Here is a 12,340-nt window from a genome sequence, read left to right on the forward strand (position 1 = left end):
AAATACTTTTTTACAGTTTGGCATAAAGACAGCAATAGGACTTTTCACAAGACAAACACAATCGATGATTCAGGGAAGATGAGGGCATCTATATTTGTTCCTCCTTGGACACCATGCGCAGCAGGATATTTGGTCTCCACAAATTGAGGAAGTGGCAAGGCAGAGTCTAGTTTGCTCTTGCCATTCTACCAGATCCCTCCAGAGGTTAAGCCCTGGTAGCTGGCCTCTGAGGGTCCTGCAGGCTGGACAGTGAGTCCCTCTCATTTACCACACCCTGTGCGTCGTCTATGCACCTCCTTCCCAGCTTCCTTGTTGAAATTAGTTTCTGGAGCTGAAAGCATATTCCGCTCACATACGTAGAGCACTGACCACATCCCCTAAGCGTGAGCAGAACCTTCTTACGTGTCACCGCTGTGAAGTAAGGAATGACATTCTTGTTTTCCAAATGGGAAAGCTAAGACTCAGAGAGGCAAAATGACCTGCCCCAGGCCTTACAGCTGGTGAGTACAGATTCCTCTAAAGTTCTTTCCTCTAGTCCAAGATGCCTCTTCTCCCCTTGGGATCCAGGCCTTTGGTGGGCACCACCTGCTGACACTGTCCAGTGGAAATCATGCAGGGTTTAGTGACCACACCCTGGGACCTTGGGAAAGTCACACTGAGACTTTTTGCATCTTGGTGTTCTCATTGGTAGGAAGGGGAGAAATCAGTTCAACCACAGAGGATTGGACTTTGTAAGAACTAATTGTTAGAGCATATATAAAATGTCTCAGAACAATTTAGTTCCTTAATAAGATATTTTTTAGCAGGGGAAAAGGGGTGAGAAGGGATAAATTTGGGAGTCTGAGATTTGCAAATGTTAGCCACTATATATAAAAATAGATTTAAACAATTTTCTTCTGTATAGCACGGGGAGCTATATTCAATATCTTGTAATAACCTTTAATGAAAAAGAATATGAAAACAAATATGTGTATATATATGCATGACTGGGACATTGTGCTGTACACCAGAAATGGACACATCGTAACTGATTGTACCTCAATAAAAACAATAAAATGAAAAAAATTTAAAAATAAAAAAAGGTAGAGGAAGCATAGGATAATGAACAGGGTTGAAGGACGGTAAACTTCATTCTGGATATTGTTTAACTATTGCATGAAAGTGTGAATTTTACATAATCAATATTTAGAAAATAAATTGTTGGTAATTTTCCAAAAAAAAAAAAAAAGGAGATATCTTTCAGCTTGTTCTAGAATGACATAATGCCTTAACTCTAATGAAGATGAAACAAAAAAGATTTAAAAAATGGTACTTAAGGAAGGCAACTCCCATATGATACCCTGGCACAGGAAGTGGGGGTACTTCGGGTGCAATGAATTTGGAGTAACCTAACAAATCCCACTGTGTGTTGAAGCCATCCGCTTACTCTATGTGATGGATCACCATACGCTCTCCTGTCATTCTGGGCTTCACCTTGTGCCCAAAGGCAGGAAACAGCAGAGGCACTTCCTTCTTTCATCCTGAGGACAAAAGCACAGCTTAGTCTGTTTCAAAGTACAGTACGTACTATTAGACCACTTCCAAAAGTCAGTCTTTAAATCAGAGTGGTATTCACCTCCCAAAATGATCTAAGAGAGTAAGTGTTTTTGCCACTGACCATTGGTTTTAAAGGAAGGTTGGATTTTTAGTCCCCTGAGTTTGCAAGATATCATCTGTGCCTAGGAGTCTCTGAACTGCTCCCTTCCGAGCGCCTGCTTGAAGACCCATGCCAGCCTCTCCACCTTGTTTCTAGGAGGAAAGAAGGCAGCAGGAACTAAGGCAGTGCCCAAACAGCTCAGTGTTTTCCTCTGTGCCCATTTACCTCTCTGTTCACCATCGGTGACTCAGATTTGGATCAAGCTGGGAATCCTTGGGAACAGGCTGCCTCTGATTGCTCAGCCCTGGCTTGCCCAGGCCTGGTTTCAAACCTCTTAGACTGAAGCTGATGACAAATTACATCAGCTCCCTTGAGCTGTCTTTTAAGTCTACACATTTTAAGGCCTGGCTTGGAGACTTCACTGAGCATAAAGTATTTGAGATCTTTGATTTTCCAACAATAAATAAATCAGAAATGAGAGTAAGAGCTGCTGAAATCTCAAAAAATCTGCCCCCAGTTTATCGCAAATCTCTTTATATATTCAGATGCTTTGGCTATACATTAAAGTCTTTGACCCATATTTATGGTTTTGAACATTGCTTTAGCTCTTTACTAATGTGTCAATAATTGGCAGGGGAATGGGAAGGGATCCACTTTAGCTGATGCCCCAACTGCTGGCTTCTCTCGGCAATAATTCCTGATGCTTGTGAGGAATCAAAAGCATTGTAGAAAAATCCACACATTTTTCTTATGTGTCCTGGGAACTCAGAAGCCCTTGGACAGGTAAAATGATCCTTGCCACCATCATCAGAAGGCAAGGGAGGTGATACGGGCCCTCCCCTGTTAAACAGGGTGAGGAGGGTTGGATGGAGATGCAGGAAGAGGTTGCTCATGGGGACATCAGGAGGCCCACCTTCCTCTCAATATCTTCTCTTGCATCCCGACTGAATTCAATATTGTAGCCTTCGTTATGCTGGACCCTCAGTGAGTAGGTGAGTCAGGGGCACATGAAGGCACAAAAAGGTGGAAATTGGGGTGGGAGCAGAAATGATGGAGAGATGTGATGGACAAACTTTACCACCCTCAAGGCTGGCTTGCTGATTGGAATTATGACACTGTTCCAGGATCACTGGCAAAGCAGGATACATGCAGATCAGGGACCCTAGGATACAGAGGAGATGACAAACCAGGCCATGAGAAAGAGCTGAAGAGCTCAGAACTGTTTAGTGTGGAAGAAAAGATGGCACAGGGGCAATGAGAGCTGCTTGTTCATATCTGAAGGGTGAATATGTGGAAGACTTGCTCTTCGTGGTCAGAGAAATGAAAACTAGAAAGATACAAAGGAAAATATTCCCACAACATTTTTTTTATTGATGTATAGTCAATTTGCAATGTTGTGTTAATTTCTGGTGTACAGCGTAGTGATTCGTTTATATATATATATATATATATATATATATATATATATATATGTATATTTCTTTTCATATTCTCTTTCACTATAAGCTAGTACAATGTATTGAATATAGTTCCCTGTGTTATGCAGTAGGCCTTGTTGTTTATTTATTTTATATATAGTAGTTAGTATCTGCAAATCTGAAACTCCCAATTTATCCCTTCCCACCCCCTTTCCTCCCTGGTAACCATAAGTTGTTCTCTATGTCTGTGAGTCTGTCTCTATTTTGTAAATAAGTTCCCTGGTGTCTTTTTTTTTTTTTTTTTTTTAGATTCCACACATAAGTGATATCATATGGTGTTTTTCTGTCTCTTTCTGGCTTATTTCACTTAGTATAACGATCTCCAGGTCCATCCATGTTGTTGCAAATGACATTATTTTATTCTTTTTTTATGGCTGAGTAGTATCCCATTGTATATATATACCACATCTTCTTTATCAAGTTATCTGTTGATGGACATTTAGGTTGCTTCTCTGTCTTAGCTATTGTATATAATGCTGCTATGAAAATTGGGGTCCATGTATCTTTTTTAATTAGAGCTTCCTGCGGATATATGCTCAGGAGTCCACAACATTTTAAGGGCCCCAACAATGATGGGGGTAGATATGGAATACTCTCATTTATTGAGCACCTTCTATGAGCCAGGGTCTGTGTAAGGCTTGATCCTGAAGTCCTCACCTTGTTTCTGAAATTTTATATGACGAGAGAACTGAAAGGGAAGTTACAGCGCTTGTCTGAGATCCCAGAGCTAGTGAGGTGCAAGGGAAGAGCTTAGATCTGAAGGTCTATCACTTCACTTGGACCCTGTTACGGTAGGCGGTCTAGCAGAGTCCGTGTGACCTCACGTTGGGGGAATTGAAGAGGGATTCCGACGCAAACCGAGGCCCATGCTCACTGTTCTCTGAGGTCCCGTTCAGCTCTGAAGCTCTGTGCACAGACCTGGGGGCCTGAGGAAGCGTGGCTGGAGTTCTGAGAGCTGGGAGGAGGAATGAGGAGGAGTGCTTTGTGGTTGAGTCATCTGTTCAGCAGCATGATGTGAATGACAAATGGACCTCCCCCAGGACGGAGTCCTTCCAACTGTACTCAACAATAAAACGCTCCACAAAGAAACCTGACAATTTGGTTGTTAATTCAAAACATCCTTCTCCAAGCTTCCTAAAACGACAATCTAATTGTTGCAAGTTGGTGGTTTACAAAAAAAGAACAGAAAAGAAAGTAAAATCATATTAAGTACAAATGGGCATTTCTTCTGTAACTTCTTCTGCAATAACTGTTCTTATGTTCATTTTACCAGGAAATCTTTCATGTCACCATCAGATTCTTAATTTACACACTAAACATTTATTTCTATAAAAAGTCTAATGTCATTCCAAGAAATGAGAGGTTTCCCACTCTCTCTTATGAGAGGCGATTTAGTGATGGAAACCGCCTGGACCCTGGAGCATAGGACCTGATTTTAGGCCAGGGATGCAACGGTAGCTAGCTGGTTCTTTAACCTAGGCAACATCTTCAGCTTCTCTGAACTTTGGTTTTCTCATTTATACAATCAGATTAAAATCTGTACATTGCAATCTGTGGGGGGAAGTTCAATAGATGGTTTTCTATGAGAAAGTCTTTTAAGCTCTAGTGGAAAATACTGATGTTTGTTACTCTTCTAAGTCAAAGGGCTTGGCCTGTAAAGCATTGTTTTGGCTCCTGGGATGGTTTCAGACTTATTAATTTATTATCCATTTGTCATTCATCCATTCATTCATCTATCCACCCACCTATCCATCCATGTCTCCTTCCACTATCTAGCTTTCTACTTATTTAACAAATGTTTATTAACTTTCTGCTATATACCAGATATATAATCTGCAGCTAGGACTATAGGCATGAATTACATATAGTATGATTCCTGCCTCCAAAGTCCTTCTTTCCAGAGAGAGGAGCAGACACATTTATACATAATTATGTAATGAAGTGACCACAGTATAAGACTGTACCTCTTAAACCATGGGGGGAATTGCAACCATCTCAGATTATTTTGTTTTTCCAATTGTCTATTAGAAGCAATGGAGAAGATTGTGGAATTTCAATTGTGAATCTGTCCTGGAGTGGGAAATAGAGCAGGCCTTTGATATAAAGAAGGGAGAGACTTTCTCTGGCGTTGGGAGTCGGATGGGGATGCCTTGGGAGACGGGGGAATGATTCTGGTGGTGAGTCCTCTGACTCATGGAGTAGACCAGGTGAGCTGTGCCTCAAACTTCAAGTTGTTCTACTCTGGGGCCGTCAATGGTAGTTCCAGGGACAGGAAGTGTGGTGAATGCTTGTTTCCAAACTGCTCATCTTGACAATCAACAATTCAGGGAAATGAGAATAATCTGAGGACTCAGGGAGAGCAGATATCATTCCATAATCATGCGGAAGAGCTAATTCTTAGTACAGTGTCTCCCTCAACCTCAGCCACCCTGTGCCTTGGGAAAATGGTGTGCATGCATGTGAAAGATCAGCCTAGCTGATTGCGTGGGGATGGGTTGATGTAGTTGTTAGTGTCCAGGCCAAGTGTGTGGATTTCAGGTCAGCCTACAGACTCAGCAGGGAACTAGAGGCTAAACAGGAACTAGGGAAGAAGACTCATGAGGGGAGCCTTTGCAGTGGGCATTAGGGGAGCAGGCACTTCCTCCACATCCTGGGTATCAAGATTAATCACACCTGCTGGGGTGATGGACATCGGATGTTCTGTCCAATGCATTCTCATTGACTTAGAGGCATGGTGAAGGTCTTCATTCTCTCAAGCTAGGTGGCAGAGATGGGCAGGTGCCGGTAATTTTGATCATATACTATCCTCTTCATTTCTTTATTCACCCTCTTCCTATTCTGATGTGTATACAAATGCAACACACAGTTTTAAGGGGTTTGTATAAGACTGAATTTTATTCTCTGTCACTTCTTTCTGTATAATTATAGGTTCCATTTGTGTTTCACTTATTTTATGTCAGGTCCTACACTAAATGCTTTGCATACACTATCAATATATCTGTTAAGATTCTTTATGTGGCAAGCAACAGAAAAACTAACTCAAACTGGCTTCAGCAATAGGGAGTACCTTGGCTTGTGTAAAGAGAAAGTCCTGAGGCAGGTTCAGTGTAGGAGTCAAAGACATCAACAAGAACCAGTTTCTTTCCATCTTTGTTCCACCTTTCAAAGTTCAACTTCATCTTAGGGTTAGCTCCATGGTCAAGAAATGTCTACCAACAACTCCTAGGTCTATATTCTCTCGTAGTCCATGTCCAGAGAATCTCTTCCCCAACTGGCAATCAATATGGGTTCCATATTGGATGATTTAAGTCAAGCCCACCCTTGAACAATCACAAAGGCAAGGGGGTGAAATTGGGCTGATTGGCTGAGATCTACAGTGGTAACCTGCTCAGTCACTGACTTTGTCTTTCTCTCCCTCCTGTCTTACTTCCCTGTTCCTCTCATCAGTACACAAGATCTGCTCTGAGGGAATCTCACCCAAAGCAGTATCTTGGCCCCACTACTGAGCTATAGGAATCTCTAGCCATTTGTGCTGTATCTAAGAAAGTACCATGGACATAACAGGGGCCTAATAAGTGTCAATGGATGGATGAATCCCAACCCAGGAATGTGGTGACCACACAAAATGTACTTTGTCCTCTGTAGGCCAAGTATGACCATGACCCTTCCCCACCCTCATTTCATTATTTCTTCTTTGGGTCCTGTAGTGATATAAGGAAGACAGATACAGGTCTATCTTTCTAAACCTTAATAGATTGTTTTGAGTGAAGCTTTCGCTGACATCATGGGAGCAAAGTATAATGGGTATCAGGTTATAAGACAATCCCAGGGAAGAAATATTCATAGAAAGTTCATAGATGAGGTCCCACAATCTAGTATAGTAGCTTTCCTAATTTCCTTCCAATGCTACTCCATCCCAATACCATGGTAACTCATACCTTGGAATACAGACTGAGGATAGTGGGAGTGACTTCTAATACTTTTCTTCTGATACTCCAATTAAGCAATTTGGATTCAAAAGATTTCTAACCTTTCCAGACTCTCGATCAGAGAAGGTAAGCAAAGTTCCTTAGGGAGTGATAAAATATGATTCATGAGAAAAATGGGGGCTATAATAGAAGCATTGTAAAGCCGCTAGCAGAGGAAATAACACTTAAGAAAATAACACCTTATTCCTGGTTGGTAGATTAAGAAAGAAGGGGAGTAAATCATCTTTATTCTTCTGCTCTTCATAACAGTTTGTAATTCTGTCGACTTCTGGGTTTCCACGTGGCTAATGTTAGGACTATAATATTCACAGCAATTAAAGGCTAGAAGGCTTTGTTTTTGTGGGTTCACAGGTGTATACAGATATTCTGAATTAAAATCAAGATTAAGTTAAATTAAGAAAAATGTAAGTTATGGTGAGAAAGCTTATAAAGGTAAATGAAGACTTTCCATATTTTTACCATCTAAATCTTTTATCCATTACATTGCTCTGAAACACATTAAATGACACTTAAAATGTATTACATAAATAATAAAAATATACAATTTGGATAGTCACTCTTACCTGGACTTGATCGAAGTATCACAGGATCCCACTTACTGGAGCAGTGGCAGTATGTCCCCAGGACAGCATGATCTAGGCAGAAAGGAGGTGGGGTAGAAAGAATTCCACATGTGTTACAATGAATAAGCTAAACTTGTATAAATTCATAAAATTCAGAAAGCAAATTAATTCTTCTTTAGTAACAGCTTTCCTGGAGGATACAATTGGCATAAAATAAATTTCACATATTTGAAGTGTGCTGATTTAACTTTTGACATATACACACTCATGAAACCATCTCTTCACTCAAGATGCTACATACTCCAATCTCCCCTCAGAATTTCTTTTTGAACTTTTTGCGGTCTTGGCAGCATCACCACCAAATCCCTCTAAGGACAAATCTCCTTCCCTGTAGAGTTCTGGGTTAGCTTGTCAATGAGACGATGCATGAGATTTGGCAAATGGAAATGAAATGGTGATTCCTTCCAGAAGGTTGTGGTTGCCAGACACTGCAGGCCTTCAGACCTCTCTCAATCCCTTCCTGGTTGCAGTGGCTGGAGAACATCCCTACTCCAGTTCATCAGGATTCATTCTAGTGAATGTTTCTCTGATCCTCAGATGGCAGATCCTTCCAGATCTTCATTCCCTCAACTCTTCCTACACTGAAGTCCCAATTCCAACATGAATCCCCTTATTCCCATAATGACATAGTGGCTAAATTATTTTGACTGAACCTAGACCAATACAGGGACTTAAGATGCTGGGCAGTGGCGAGGACTTCTAGACTAGAAGATCACACGGTAAAAGGGATACTTAAGGAAAATTGCATACAGGGAACCCAGAAACCTATCCAATGATGATGTTGATAGTTACCTCATTTTGCATATGATCCTGCTTTGAGGACATCCCCTGATGTGGGGGGTGGGGTCTGATTACCTGAAGCAGAGGCCAGCTCTGTGTCACGTTCCTTACCACAAGTTCTAGTTGATGGTGTGTCAGCCTGTGCCTATGTGTGGACCTGGGATGTGTGAGAAGGCAGCATAGCTCTCTTTGTACCTGGTCCTATTCCATCATGAGTCCAGGAAAGGGAGCTGACATGAGATCCAGAACACCTGGTTCTGACTCTCGTAAACCATGTGTGCTTGAGCAAACCACTCCCTCTGCCCGTACTTCGGTTTCCTCATCTGTTAGTTGGTCAAGCAAAGTAATTATCCTAGAGGTGCCTTTCAGCCCTAACATTCCACCAGTCCATGAATGCATTAGACAGCAGTTTGATTTCCTTGGCTCAAAATGTCCCACCACGCTGGGCCTGCGACAAGGCCAGCATCTCTAGGCCAGGCCTGGAGGCTGGAAGCTTTCTCCTGGGCCTCTGGGGGCTGATTTATGGTCATGACCTTGTTCTGGGATGGGACCTGAGGGCAGCCAGGGAGGTGAGAATCCGCAAGCACCAGAGAAGCAAACAATTTTGCCCACAAAGTCAGGGCCCAAAGCAGGCTTGGCCGTTCCAACTGCTGACAGACAGACAAATGGATGGACATGCCTCCCTCTCACTTCTTGGCCCTTCCCTTGCCAGGGCTACTGCCATGCTGCATGGTGTGATGATTAGGTTAAGAATAAGGCCCAGCGCAAATTTATGGTGTCTATAAGCCTCCCATGTTTTCTCAGGGAAGATTCTCTCAGCAAGGCTCCCCTTTCCCTTGTCCCAAGGCCCCGGGCCGAGGCTGCACACAAATCTTGATTTCATCAGGAGCTCTCTGTTCCCTCAGCTGCTCTTGTTTTCCTTCTGAAGGCACAAGCCCTTTCCTAGAAGTTTTACTGTTCCCTCACCACCTCGTTTTCTCACGAGTGCCTTCCTGGGGAGCTGGGACTCAGCCAGCCTGTTCTTGTGGCCAATAGGCCCAGCGCCCACAAGAAAGCTTTTTCCTATTATGTCTCTTGTTGTCATTTGAAAAAAGAAAAGACAATAAAAATCTCTCTTCCTCCACATTCTCTTTATAGATTTTCTCATTAAGAGAATTAACAGCAATCAAAGCCAAATCCATAGCTGCTTCTCTTGGGACACATCAACTTCAAACTCTTTGCCACTCAAGTCAAAAGTGACACATGCTGGCTGCCAACACCGAGCTCTAGCGTCAGCTTCAGTCATCATCCCTGCAGTGCAGCTGGGGAAGAAGAATGCTACTTGCCTGTAACCGTCAGCCGCTGTCTTCTAGGGTTGACGGGGAACTCTGTGCTTGGCTGCTGACTACACTTCTGTAATGGGCCCATAGAATTGTTCTTTCTGGAAGCCATCCAGACCCAGAATGGGTTGAGGGGGAGCGCTCCTCACTCCTGGAAAGGCTCGCATAGAGGATAAGTGTTCCTCGGTTGGCTGAGGAATTACACCGGCTGACCATTAAAGTCCCAGTTCACTTGATAGGCTCCTGAACCCGGGCCCTCTGCCACCAGTCTTGCAATGGCATCAGAACGGCAGGTCCATCAAGGAAGGTCTGATAGGATACAGAGCCTAGGTACAGCCATCAGATGGGTAAGTCTCCACCGCAGGGAGAAGTGTAACTGTAGGTGGGGGTATCAAATAAAATTCTCTGCAGCCAAACCAGAACTTCTCAGGACAGTTGTGGGCACTGCATAATATAACACAGGCAATGCAATGGAGACATTACAGGTTTCTAGTATATAGTTTATGATCACATTAGCTTAGTGATTGTGAGACTTTCAGATATATTGGAGGGTGCAGTGGTCTAATAGTCAAGAGAACCTGGTTAATGTTCTATTTCTTTGTGTGATTTAGGGGAAGTTTTTTCTTTTCTTTTCAGATCTCAATTTCCTCATCTATAAAAATCTAGGATTGCTCTGTATCTGCATTTCCCAAAAAAGGTTCCAGGGAAACTTAGTCCTATTAGGTACTTCATATTAAATGATTTCATAGTAAAACATGTTTGGAACCCTCATGTGTGATGATGCTCATTAGAAAATGACAACACTGATGTGCCTGTGAAAGGCCCCAAAAATCCTGTGCTGAAAACACCTGTTTCTCTTCATTCAACCTTGTATTTTCAGAATATCTTTGAATGTAAGAGTCTCTCCCCACCATCCGCCAGTACAAGCCTTTGTCACCCAAGGAGCTAACACTCCTCAGCCCACACTCAAGGAAGTTGTAATCTTGGTAATCGCTGACGCTCCTTAGTCCTGGGATAGTATGTGCTTCTCAACTAGAAGGAAAATCACCAGTGAAGACCTTTAGCGTGGTGAGCGTGAGCAAGACCCCACGCTGCCCGCACCTCTGACGGGGCTAGTGTCTGCGTCTCTGACGAATGTCACTGTTACGGGCTTCTGCACATACCCTTTCCTCTGCCAAAAACCCTGTCCATATTCTTTGATGGGCTAACTCAGTCTTCTCATCTCAGCTTCAGCGGTACTTTCTCTGGTCTGCCTTCCTCATGCCTCCGGTCTGGGTTAGGTCTCCACTTTATATGTCTTTTACTTCCCAGACCTGTCTACACTAGAATAAAAATTGTGTTCTCCTTCTATCTCCAATGCCTATTAAAGGGTTTGACACAGAGGAGGCCCTCAATAAATATTCATGGAATGATTAGATACAAATTAAGTGACTTTTGGGATTGCTCCCTTAATTGGGATGGGGGAGCGTGATTACCACTAATGGAAAGGGGTGGAGACATTTTCTTGTCACACGGGGGAAGTTATAGATAGAAAGACATCAGAGTTGTTCAAGACGGAACTGGCTGCCTCTCTTAGGAGAGAGCTTCCCATGACTGAATATGCTCACCACAAACATAAAGGAGACCATCATCAATTGGAATTTTGAATGAAATGACTTTGACATTTCCTTCTAATGCCAAGAATCCAGGATTTAATTCTTTAATCAGTATTCTGTGTAATTTACATATTCCCTACAAAATAAGGGCTCTTTTGTCAAATATCTTTGGTTTTTGAGAACTAAAACTAAATTCAAACAATAATTAATACTCACAATCTATTATATTAATAATACCAATCTAGTGCATTAATAAGAATACAGTTTAAATGCTGGAGTCAAGGAACAATTAAGCTATATTATGCAGCACTCAATGATAATAGAGATTAATTTTTTAAGCTTATGATATAATGTTAACTGAAAATATGTAGACCTAAACAACATTATATAAGCACTGTGACTGCAACCTGGTAACATGCAGGAGAGAAAAAAGATGGGAAGGAAACACACGCAAATACAGAGTGTGTGGGTGAAGAAAATGGGACTAGAAGTAAACTTTATCTGTTTTTTAAATTGCTTCAGCAAAACTTCTCTCCAATTTTTATAATGTGCTTGTCTTCTTTGTAAATGTTTTAAAGATAAAAATAGGATTGGAAACAACAGAAAATATGCTTGCTGGCGCGGCAAACATTATTTTGACTTTTTTCCAGCTGAGGTTTTGGAGACTTGTTCAAAGATAACTGGACTATAAGAATAATTCTGGCCTCTCTCCTCTTCCCCAGTTGTCTTGAAATGTCCTTCATAAAGAGACAGAGTGACAACAGTCACTCCCAAATCAAATACTTCACGTAGTCACTGACAACTCCCGAAGACCCAGAGCGGGAAACTAGGCTGAAAGTGAAACGTGGAGAAGTCTGGACTCATCTACCCTCATTTCCATTTGTGATTTTTCGGTTATGTTGCTTTTATGGAGGATGAAG

At 42.1% G+C, this 12,340-nt stretch overlaps 1 long non-coding RNA gene across 1 annotated transcript in view; it reads right to left on the reverse strand.

Annotated features, from left to right (window-relative positions):
• Positions 1 to 1,239: 1,239 nt before the first annotated feature.
• Positions 1,240 to 12,340, reverse strand: part of LOC141578855 (uncharacterized) — a 260,746-nt gene continuing 249,645 nt past the window's right edge. Inside the window, exons 5-6 of the long non-coding RNA XR_012509674.1 lie at positions 7,667 to 7,738; positions 1,240 to 1,520 (exon numbers count right to left, since the gene is read on the reverse strand). This is a non-coding gene — a long non-coding RNA (uncharacterized LOC141578855). The remainder of the gene's footprint in view (positions 1,521 to 7,666; positions 7,739 to 12,340) is intronic.

This window comes from Camelus bactrianus, chromosome 10 (assembly GCF_048773025.1).
Source record: "Camelus bactrianus isolate YW-2024 breed Bactrian camel chromosome 10, ASM4877302v1, whole genome shotgun sequence".
Taxonomy (NCBI): domain Eukaryota; kingdom Metazoa; phylum Chordata; class Mammalia; order Artiodactyla; family Camelidae; genus Camelus; species Camelus bactrianus.